The sequence below is a fragment of the Eubalaena glacialis genome, chromosome 6, assembly GCF_028564815.1.
Source record: "Eubalaena glacialis isolate mEubGla1 chromosome 6, mEubGla1.1.hap2.+ XY, whole genome shotgun sequence".
NCBI lineage: Eukaryota > Metazoa > Chordata > Mammalia > Artiodactyla > Balaenidae > Eubalaena > Eubalaena glacialis.
The window spans coordinates 21,357,644-21,370,063 of record NC_083721.1 but is presented as its reverse complement, the minus strand read 5'-3'; the positions used below and the strand labels follow the sequence as shown (position 1 = coordinate 21,370,063).

At 35.4% G+C, this 12,420-nt stretch overlaps 1 pseudogene; it reads left to right on the top strand.

Moving 5' to 3' along the window:
• Nucleotides 1–219: 219 nt before the first annotated feature.
• LOC133093197 (serine/threonine/tyrosine-interacting protein-like) lies at nucleotides 220–886 on the top strand (annotated as a pseudogene).
• The last annotated feature ends 11,534 nt before the right edge of the window (nucleotides 887–12,420 follow it).

Below are 12,420 nucleotides of genomic sequence, written 5' to 3'. Positions count from 1 at the left end.
GGAGTCGCTGGGACCCTTTAGTCTGCGTGTGTTAGTTGTAGCCCACTGCCTCCCCGTCAGTCCTCGGGTCTTCCCTCCCTTCTTCCACTCACCGACATTGCCAGCCCGAGGGTCGGGTTGGCGGGTAACTCCCACCCCAGCCCATCCCCATCCCCTTCCCCACCCCAGCCCATCCCCATCCCCTTCCCCACCCCACCCCCAAGCCCGTGGGCTGGGACCATGGAGGACGTGAAGCTGGAGTTCCACTCGCTCCCACAGTGCAAAGCAGACACCGAGGAGTGGGCCTACCCTCTGAGACGAGGGATGCAGGAAGTTTTGCCTAGATTGTTTTTAGGCCCATATTCTTCTGCCATGAAAAGCAAGCTACCTATACTACAGAAACATGGAATAACTCATATAATATGTGTAAGACAAAATATTGAAGCAAACTTATTAAACCCAAATTTCAACAATTATTTAGATATTTAGTCTTGGATATTGCAGATAATCCAATTGAAAATATAATACGTTTTTTTCCCATGACTAAAGAATTTATTGATGGGAGCTTACAAAGTAGAGGAAAAGTTCTTGTCCATGGGAATGCAGGGATCTCCAGGAGAGATGCATTTGCTTACGTTCAAGAAAGAAGATTTTGTATTAATCCTAATGCTGGATTTGTCCATCAACTTCAGGAATATGAAGCCATCTACCTAGCGAAATGAACAATAGAAATGATGTCGCCCCTTCGGAGAGAAAGGTCGTCATCTGTTCATTCTGGCACCACAGGCAGTTTGAAGAGAACACATGAAGAAGAAGATGATTTTGGAAACATGCAAGTGGCGACTGTGCAGAATGGCTGATTCAAGAGCAACAATATAGAGGATGTGAATTTCTATTTGGGAAGGAGAAAATACAACAGACAGTAAGAATGTAAAACGGTAAAAATACAAGTAGTTTCTTTTCAACTCTATGTTGCTTCTAGACGTGTTTCTCTACAACTTGTCGAGCAACATTTTAAGATGTTGGACTTCTGCAATAGATGACACTGATGGTTTTATTCCTTTCTTTTTTTTTTTTTTTATTCTTTACAGTTTTATTATAAACCAAGAATTTTGGACTTGCAAAGAGGTGTTATTGCAATAATGCACTTTTCATACTTGAAATTTATTTGTATGGTATAAAGTTGTTACTTTAAACAAAATGTAAGTTAGGGGGCATTTGTTTATAAAATCTGGGTAGTTTATAACAAAAGAATTTCCTAAAATTTGCTAAAAATTCATTTTGTGTTCTACTTATTACATTTTAAAAATAACTTTACAGTTCAATTTTACGATGGAGCCTCTTACAGAAACATTAACAAATGCAGGAATCTGCCACATTTCTTTTTGAATATAATTCAATAGCTTAATTATCTTTTAATTTTTTTAAACTTCTTGATCCCTTATTAATAATCTTTAAATCATGACAGTAGCCAACTGTCCTTACTTTAACATGATCCAAGAATTGCTTCTTTTCCTATTACCTTCCTAATTTTATTCTATAGAAAAAAAAAGTTTAATGAACAAAGGAAAATGTTTTTTGCTTTATAATACCAGATGCTCAAAAACAAGGAGAGTTTTAAACTTTCAAGTGACTTACTTTCCTTTAGCATTCTTAAAAGACAAATGTTGTGTTTGTTCTTTTCAGAGCTCTGTAGCCCGTTTCTTCTTTGTCCAGAATGGTTCTAAATAGAATATAATAAACCAGTGTAGCACTATTTTGTTTTTTCTAAACAAAGCCCAAGAAAGAAAAGTACCTTGCCTAATTAGAGAATATAAAAAATAAATCCTCATGACCTCTAAATTAGTATGTAGAACAGTGAAAAGTTTTAATATTTTTTTGTAATTTCTTTTTTTGAAACCATAAATTAGTTCAAACTTAAAGTCTTAAGGCTTGAAGAAATCTTAGTAAATTATTTGGAATATGGAAAAAAAAAAAAGCCACAGTCCAATATGGCTTTTTGGGCCAAGGCATTTTAATTAACTGAGAATTATTATAGGGTATGTGATTCTCAGAGCCTTTTGAAACCCCAGCTCTTAGTGCTTGGAGAACAGAATTAGTTGGTTTTCCCAGCTCCAAAAGGCTCCTGATACCTGAGCCATCTCAATTCCCTTTCACTTCTTTTTGCAAACAAGCATCATGAAGCCTGAATTCATGTCTTCCTGATTAACATTTTGCCAAATGAAGTTAAAATTATACAACAGAAAATATCAACATCCAATTTTATGTCCTCTTCCTGTATAGTTACAACCTTATTAGGCAAATAGACCGCTTTTCTGGTTGTCTTAGATGATAGCCTATTAAACAAAATTGCAACTGTGTAACATTGTTCTCCATCTAGCAGGCTTTTGATGTCAGTTTCCTCCAGATCGTCTGTTCATCTATGTAGTTTTCTCATATTAGCATAGTTCCCCTGCTGATATTCAAAGATAAGAGTTTGGAGAATGCTCAACTACATACAATTAATTACCTCAAACTGGAAGTAAGATACACGTTCCTATTTCTGAAAAGTGAGTCTTAACCAAAGGAGGCTTGGAAATACAGTCTTTCTGAATGACAAAACTAGTGCGGGAAACATATTGTACATTGTCTTTAGTCTATAATTGCATTTTTTCTTACTTCCCTTTGATAAACTGTATTCTAACTTCATTTTCTTCAAAAGAATCTCTTATATTCAAAATTTTGTACTATTTAAATTTTCTTCTCTCTATACTGTTTTCTTTCAAGTGAATTAAATGTTCATTATCCGCATAGTATAGACACATGCCATTTATTTTATTTTATTTATTTATTTATTTTTATTTATTTATTTTTCCATTTCATTATTTTTTAACATCTTTATTGGAGTATAATTGCTTTACGATGTTGTGTTAGTTTCTGCTGTATAACAAAGTGAATCAGCTATATGTATACATATATCCCTATATCCCCTCCTTCTTGTATCCATTATGGCATTTAGCTTTCACAGTTGTCCTATTATAGAAGTTTACCTAATTATATAAAAGAAAGCAAGTCTAGTATATGATGAAGCAGAGAGAAAAATTGTCCAAATTTTTCTATACCAAAAAAATGTATAGTAAAGGGTGTCTGACTCAAAAATAAATGCTCTGTGTATTGTATGATGCTAGTTTAAACATACCCAAGTCTGTGTCTTCAACCCTCATATTGATGGAGTATCAGTTTACACAATGAGCTTCATACTCCTTTTGACCTTTATAACCACGAGTCTGAACCACCTCACCAGCCTGTCACAATTTTCAGTCCCCTAATTATCTCAACCTCAGTAGTCTCTAACCCAAATACACGGCTTTTTTTTTTTTTATCATTTCTTAAAGAACACCTCCTTTGAGGTGCCCTTAATCACCCAAGCTAAGAATCCTACACCCGTTTTGGGAGCCCGGACAAAGTGAAGTGGATTGAGAGCACCAGAGTTACAACAAACTTCAGCCTGGATCAAACAAGAAATTAGATTCTGGCGTGCAATCCCATCAAAGAGCAAGCACACGTGCTGGAGATACCAGACCAGAGCAAGCAGATATACAAGAAAAGACTCAGAGCAGAGCCTAGGATGTACCTTCTGCGGTAGAGTTTAGCAGCTTTAGAAACTGCGGGTGAACGTTTGGACTGCGTTGTGAGGCAAAACTCTACGGGGCTGACCCAGATGTTGACTTCTGTGTTTTAATTAATGGCAGTGACATATTCTGGTTACTCATGATTGTATTCTTGAAACTAGCTTAGAGCCCTAAATCTTTTTTTTGTTTGTTTTTCTGGACCAATTATCATTTCCCTGCAAATTGAAAAGTTTTTATTATCTTGCTCAACCTACTCCTATAACCCTATTATCTTACTCCAACCTACTCCTATCACCCTAGCCCAGACACTTAGCTGTTTTTACTTGGCTTATTGCAATTACCTCTTAGCTCGTCTTTAACTTATTTGTACAATCATTGCCGATTTTCTGTCCAGTAGCCTTTCCTGTTCCTATTTTTTCCTCACTAGCAAACCCATCTTCAGATCTTTCAAGCTGGAAATCCAAAAACTTGCTCAGAATTGTAAATAAAGCGTGATTTGTACCCCGATCCTTCTTAATGAAAGATGGGGGAGGGAACCAGGAATTCCTAGAAAAGTTGCCCTCCCTTAAACACACACATACACACACACAAATACACAAACACACATGGACCAAAACACCATTTTCTTCTTCATTGGCAGTAATTGATTGCGTTTTCATGAGGCATCTGGAGCTGCTAAACAAGCTGACCCTGAGAAGAATATGCTAACACAGCAAGGATGACAGACCAAGAATAGGAAAAATTCTTACATCTTTGGTAATGTTGAACCACTGAACCAACCCTAGAAATTTTTGCTCTCCTAAACTTACATCATATGTATATGAAATATGTATATTATATATATATATATAAAATTAATGTTATTGTTTAAGCCACTATTGTTTGGGTGTTCTGTTTCTTGCAACAGAAAGTGTCATAAACGATGAACTTCTGAGTCTTTTACATTTATTTCTACTTTTCAAGTCAGGCTCGTCATTGCTGTTCAGATGTGACACACACATTTTAACTTTGCTCTTGCCCTTGCGATACCTCCTCCTGGGCTGTCAGGGCTATCCACATAGTCACTTAACCAAAATCATTTCCATGTACCAAAGTTCAGTTTAAACAGGATACATTAGCAAACTTCCCTTTATTGCCCTAACCAGATATAACCATTTTAGTTCTAAAATTTCACACACTCTGAACTTTGAACCCTGAGACACCTGTCAGTATTGGCAGAAAGCAGTTTTGGATTTCCGCAGACCTGAGTTATCAAAGTCCCTCTTTTACTTAGCAATTATGTGATCTTAAGAGATTTATTGAATCTCTCTTACTCTCAGATTACTCATTTAAAAACTGGATATAGTGACACTTTTTTGCTGGATTCTTAGGAAGATTAAATCCCAATTCTTCCCTTACAAACCGTGCAATTTTAAGAAAATCCTACTTAAGTTTCCACGTATATAAAATGTGGAGGGTAGTAACAACCACCTTACAGATTTTTATTGAGGATTAAATGGGTTAATAAAAGTCCAACACTTAGAATGGTGTTTGGCACAGAGACAACACTGTCTACATTTTTTTCTATTATTAGTAATGCATTGCCTGACACTGAAATATATTCTTGATAAATGCTAACTATTGTTATTATTAAAATCACTATTTTTATATTTTTCTTAATATTTTCATTTGTTTGCTTACCTAGAAAACATGTGCCATGTAGATCCTAGCACTATGCCCATAAATAGATCTCAGCAGATAGTTAAAAATTATACTTATTCTTCAAACATGAAGAAGTGCAAAATATCTACACGAAGTGCAAAATAATTCTAAGAAAAAATCTTTAAGAATTTTTTGCCCCAGATATTAAGAAAAATGAAAGCTGTCACTGAAGTGCTTATAAAAATAACAACAGAATTGAAACAATATAATTGTCCGTTGATAAAGGATTGACTAAATAATTAATGCTACACTCAGCCAAAAAGAAAAATCAAACAGTTATTAAATAGAAGAGTATTTTAAAATATAGCTTTTTGTTATTATTCAGGTATGGCGAGACCAACAGATCAAGAGATGATTGCCTTTGAAAAGATAGCCTGTTATATTCACAGATTCTAAATGGAGGAGCATGGGGAGGGGGCCACACAGAAAACACCAGAGTCAGTCAAAGGCAGAGAGTGAGGGGAAAGCAGGGACATGAGTCCTTATTGCAGTTTCTAAGGGAAGGAATGGGTGAGGCAGAGTAAGCAGGCTTAGAATTGGCTAGTTTTTAGTAATTTCCACAGACTCTGGGTTATAGGGGGTCTGTCTCTAGTTGCCTGGTACCTGGTCCTGAGATGATTAGGGCAAGGGAATAGTGTGTGAGCACCACAAAGGAGGTAGTTGGGGGTTTGAACTCCGAATTTATTGGTTTGCATATGAAAGGCACGCTTGCAATTGGTTTGCCATCACTATGGATTAATTAACTCTGGGAAGAGCAATGTCTCCAGGCAACAAGATCCTAAAATGTCAAAGCATCAAATGCAGAAATTAGAAAATATGGTATTATAAAGAGGTAAATCAGTATGACGTGGAAAGAACTCCATAGAATTGTATAACAAACTATTTTGTAAGAATTTGTTTAACCTGCAGCCGATCTGTGGTTGTTCAACATTTTTCTACTGGGATGTCCAGAAACATGGTACTGACTCTTGCAAATTAGGGATAAAGTGTATTAGCTTGTGGTTTATGATGTGTCAAGTCTAAAACTCACCTTTTGTACTAACTTGCTTACATTGTTTTTTAAATGTGTATAGACGATGGTATGCACCTGGTTTTAGCTAGTTGACCAGTAGAGGATAAAAGACTAGTAAACTTGTTCTTTGGTTCATCTGAGACTAAGGTGTTTCATATCTATTTCAATGATTCACAATCAGAAGATGGGATATCTACTGTGTAACTGAGAAGGGACTCTGAGATCTGCTTCTGGAAAATGAAAACTTCTCTGATCTTTGCTTGGCTTACTTATCTTGGTATGCTGTGTATCTTCATCAAAGCCTTTATGAGTGTACCCTATGGAGTTTCCTGAGTTCTCTCAATCACCTGACCCTTTGTAATTGCTGAAACAATATGTAATACCATCTGTCTTATTTTTAAAGACAAATATATGTGTATATATATTTTCCAAATACACACTGTAAAAAATTAATAAACAGAAACCTCAATTAATTAGAATTGGGAGACCAGAGCGGGGAGCTCTGAATGTATAGAGTTTAATATTGAATGTAAGTAATAAAAGTGAGTTGAAATATTTAAATGTTTAGTATATGACTATTCCCTTTTCCTTAGCTTAGGATGGTTTATAAGCCTCAATTACCTGACTGCCTGGGAGTCTCATATTTTCTGTGGAGCTCCTATACTTACTGAATTAAATGTGTTTTTCTCCTGTTAATCTGTCTTATGTCAATTTAATTATAAGACCAGCCGAAGAACCTAGAAAGGAAGAAGGGAAAATTTTTCTACCCTTACACCACATAGGACCTTCCAATTCTAACTTGACTGACCATTACTTTGACTTGCATATGTGTACTTTTATTCAGTCTCATTCTCCAATTTCTAGAATTTTACAGAGCTTTTCTTGTTTTTCCATTTCTAAAGGTAAATTACAAGGGTGACCTATAACTAATTATGAGGTGTATCCTAAGCACTGAGTCTCTAATGTCAATGCATTCCTGCCAAAGACCACCTGGCATACACCTGCAGTTGAAAAAATTGTTATGCTTATTGCTCAGTGTAACAATGGGGCGGCACACAGTGTGGAACCACAGGTGATATTTCACTAAGGTGATATTTCACTGAGAGCATGTTACAGAGGACTTAACATTGGAGTTGGACTCTAGGTGATCTTGGAATGTACATTAAGTTAAAACATTAACTTTCTAGAAAGTTTTGTTTTTCTCTTTTTTATTAAGTTGTATCCTTCCAATTTTCAGTCTTGGATTATTTTGTCAAAAAGAATAATCGAATGTATGATTTAAAGTAGGTTAAATAAAGACATGAAACCCGATACCTGAGTTGAGTATGTTATAATATTTATATCTAACCCATACCAATTATTTAATTAATTTCTATTGAAAAGAAAAATGAATAAATGAATACCATTTTTTTGAGTGTGTGGTAGTGGGTGTGATTGGAGGCTTTAATACTTAACTACTTTAATGTTTACCTAAAATCTTGTCTTTCTAGGAAAAGTTCCATTTAGTGTCAGGAGACTGTAGTGAGGTTATCCACCAGGCAGCTCTGTCAGAACTGGTCATAAACTCCATTCTCCTGGAGACGGTGCTTGACCCAGCCACAGGCAAATAAAGGAATCTGGGTAAATCAGAGTGTGCGAAGAGAGTAAGAAGGTGGGGAGACTTGATATTTCTCAGTCCCCGGAATCATATACACCAGGTGAACTCAATAATCTCATTGAAAAAGACTGTCTGAGAAAGAAACCAAATCATCACGAAGAACCATGAGAGAGAACGGTTATGACTAAGAAACAGTCCTGAAACACTGGATCCATCTGTGCCTGAAAGAAGTATTATTCCTTCAACTTTAGCTACATAAGGCAATAAAACACCTTTTTTCCCCTTTTACCTAGTTTCCATTGAGTTTCAGTCATTGCAGTGGAAATAACAATAAACAAATTCTAATACAATTATTTGCTTTTCTATATGGGAAAATGCAGACATTCCTATTGGGAACATTTTTTTCCTCTAGTTAAGATCAAGCAGTTCGGGAGGATTTCAGCCATTCTGGACAGCTATAGAAACATAATTTTATCATGAGATTTTCATGTGAGCATTCTATAGAAGCTGACTGTGTGAAAATAATTCTGACACCAAAAAAGGTAGTTTTTAAGGGGCTATTTTATTCACATTGTAGAACATATAATGTTCTATGCACTTTAAATAATTCAGGACTGAAGAAATTTAATGATAAGTAATCAAATGAAAGCACATATGTCAAAACATTTTAGTGGGGATGTATAGCTTCATAAATACTTATTTCTGATGACTTCAATTTTCTTACCTGCATTTCTCAATGAATAGTTTTATTTTAATTCTAATGACAGTCAGTTTGAAAAACTACTTTTATTATTTTCAACTGGTAAAAACATTTAGAAAATAATGTCAATGAAACACTGGCTTTCTAATATGATACACTGCAAACTTTTAAGTTTGGTCATCATTTGTTTCAAAAATTCTTGCTGGCTTTGTGAGTAGGTGGAAAGTTAAATGAGGACAGAAAATGAGAAAGGTGTGGAAAGCCTTCCTCTTTGCCTCCTATCTACCTAGCCTTATCTGGGTGACTCAGATGATCTCATCCCTTATGCTCCATTTCCTGAGCTAGTAATTAAAGGGATTATGACTCCCAGTGGTTTTTGAATTTAGTTACAAATGCCATAGCATTGATAACTGTTAACTGGAGAAATAAAGACTAAGTGATATACATGCCTTGTCTTTACAATATCTCCATCTTTCTTCATCACTACACATAAAGAGCTCATGCAGAGTTTTAACAAACTGTTTCTACCACTCAATTTCAAGTTTCTCAGTTTTAAAATATTTAAAATGATATGCTTATCTTTGCCAAGTCTCAGGAAATATTGTACCTCTGCTATTTTGAGGACTGTGCTAGATGATTAGAAAATCTTCAGCAAGATGACTGTTGGTGAACATTGAATGTATTTAACTATATAGAAAATTAAGAATAAACCAAAGGATAACAAAATAAAGTACAAATTTATATTTCTAAATTTCAAAAAAATGAAAGAAAATAGATGATATTGTGAATTACATGGTGGGCTATTAAAGAAAATAAATTTTTAGATGAAGTTATAGAACAAAAAACAGTTTTTAAATATGCTTGTATTTAAGGTAGAAACCTGTATCAAATCATGAAATGTCTCTCACCTTCCTTAGGACTACGCCACAATAAGATGTAAGGTATATAGGGAAGTGGCTTCTTATTAGTATGTTTTCTAATACGCTGAAGCAGAGGGTGGACGTACTTAAGCTTTATAGCTTGTGTTCTAATCAAGAAGCTTATTTATGCCTTTGTCCTAAGTTTCTACAAAATCAAATGCACTAGATAAACTGATGAATGTAACAAAATTGCAGGACATCTTGACTTATTCCAAATATATAATACCCCTACCTCTCTATATATTTTTATAGATCTGTTCAGCTAGAATTCTTTTGGCCATTGGATAAGATCACATTGCCCTTTCCAGTAGTAAATGCTTTGAAAATCATAATAAAATGTGACCTAAGAGTAAGAACCTTTAGTTCTCATGATTTTATTGTCCCAAATAATTTTAGCTTCTCAAGAAAACAATTTAATAAGCACCATGTATCTAGCACCATCCCTAATTCTAGCTTATAAATTATTGAAAATTATTTTTGTTGTTGTTGGTAAAGGCAGTCTCACACACACAGTCTTTCCACCACCCACTTGGTTGCTTAAGGATGGACCTTGGGTTTGCGATACTTCCTTACCAAGAGATAAAGAGCTCACACAGCCTGTGCTGGGCTTATCATCTTGTGTGGGAATATTCTCCACTGTTTCAAGCTCAGTGAGTATTCTTTTGTTCTACTTAAGTGTGTGATCTTATGTCACCATGCCAACCCCGCTGCTATATCTGTCTTCCGTGGATGGGGACCCAATCCTTTTGCTACAGCATGAGCGTGTTGGGCATAGGTGAATTGCCCTGCCAGTAGAGACCCACTGGGCACTGGTACCCAGACCCACCACTGAAGCGTCTCTAAGTAAGTAAAGCATTGTTCCATCCAGTACTTGACTCTGTTGTGTTTTCCTTGCCAACTCTGATACCAAGATGCAATGGGCAGAAGTGTTTGGATTTCTATTTCTGAAGGTTGCCATGGTGATGACCTTTGCTATCCTCCATGTGGTTGGAATCCTCCCCTGGGATTGATAACAGGTATATGATATTCTGCTTAACAGTTTTTTTGGTAGTGATTTGGTCTACAGATCCTCCTAAATGGTGCTCAGTTAGTTGGAGTATATTTGTAATTACTCTGTGGGCCAAGCATCATGCTAGAAGTTAGGGGTAACACCACTGAACAGGAAATATGACCTCTGCTCTCTGGATGATTGCATTCTGTTTGGAAGATAGTCAGAAAGCAAATAATTCTAATTTGTTAAGCAGAGTCTCTTGTGTCACAGGTTCGATAGGGTCATCTCCTTCATTCATCACCTTCATTTTCCATGAGAACAAACTGGCAGCTTTGATAAGCAGGTATGCCTAAATTCAGTGACCTGGGATCTTAGGTGTTTAGGAGCACAGGTTCCATATTTGCAGTTTTATTTTTAAAATATTTTTTAAAATCTAAGCTAACAGGGGAATTCATTGATAAATTCTGTATACTTTTAAATGGCATAAGCGTTGTCCGATTTACTTGTTTATGTTATTGAATGCTAGTTTTACTACATCTCTTACCAGATTTCCTGATTATACTCATTCCTATAAGTGAGTGTTCAGACCATAAAAAAGAATATAATAAAAATGTAAACGTGACACCACCAATGGCATTTCTCAAAGATGAGCTATGATTCCTGTGAGCAGTGTTCACACTGGAAGAGAGGGAGGCTTTTTTCATGTGCTTCAACACCTGAGCTCTTGTCATGTTATCCTGTAATTATGGGTTTGTCTGTAGCCAAGCTCCATTTTCCCATCTCTTAAGGCCGTTTCTTGTATCTATTTAATGTATCTAGTGAAGAAATGAGCTAACGGGTTTATTATTTAAAGACTTTTGTATTAAATTACTATATTATATCAATTATATTTTTACAGGGTATGATTATATTATACCAGTGGCTTTTATATTAAAATCTATTCTGGAATTGGCATTCTCATTTCTAAACACCAAGTTTCTGGCACAAATTAACAGTAACAACATCCCCTTTCAGAAGTCATGGTTTTAATGATAAATGAAGATAGCAAATAAAAGGATGATTTACTTCATAGAAACTTAGAAAGTATTAACATGGTGTCTGGAGATTATTTATTCTAGGCCCGACATATCCTCATCCTATTCCAAAATGAATATTCTGAGTACAACTTTTAATTTAAGAAAGAGGAAAAATGACCTTTTAATTTTTTAAATTTTATAAACTGTGAACTGTATGAGGGTTGACTACAGGTACAGTGTTGTACAGAATATTTCTAGACCTTATTCACTTTTCTTGACTGGAACACTATGTCACTTGATTAGTAACATCCCAGAAACAACCTTTTGAATCAAAGCACTCCCTATACCCTTCAAATAGGGAAATTATCAGGGAAGAGACAATCTTGCAATTCAAATGTAATGAGACAGATGTTTTTCTGTGTCAGCTTTCTTTACTCTGTATGAGCTCCCAGTACTTTGTGATTTTCTTCCCTAAATATTGAGGCTTGAGTCACTTCTCACACACCAAGTATACACCAGCTGGGCAAATAATTAGAATTACAGAGAATTTACATATCAATCAAGGGCAAGTTGAACAAGAGAGTGCAGGTTATCACTGGTATGCTTATTTAATGAATAAAAATTCTAAAATAGTCTTGACTGTACAAGTCCAAGAAATCTGACTTAGCATTGATTAAAATCCTGTTTCACATAAACATTTTCCATTATTTGTGTAGTTCCCATAGTAAAAAAGTGCCTAATGCAAAATAAATGTAATCATTATCATTTCTAGAACGAGTCGTATGAGAGGTTGTATTACATAGTTTGCTGAGTGTTGAACGTCCAATTTCCTGCTAAATTGTCTTTTAGTGGTAGCTCATTCCCACTTTTGCCCAAAACTTGCTGTGCTTAAA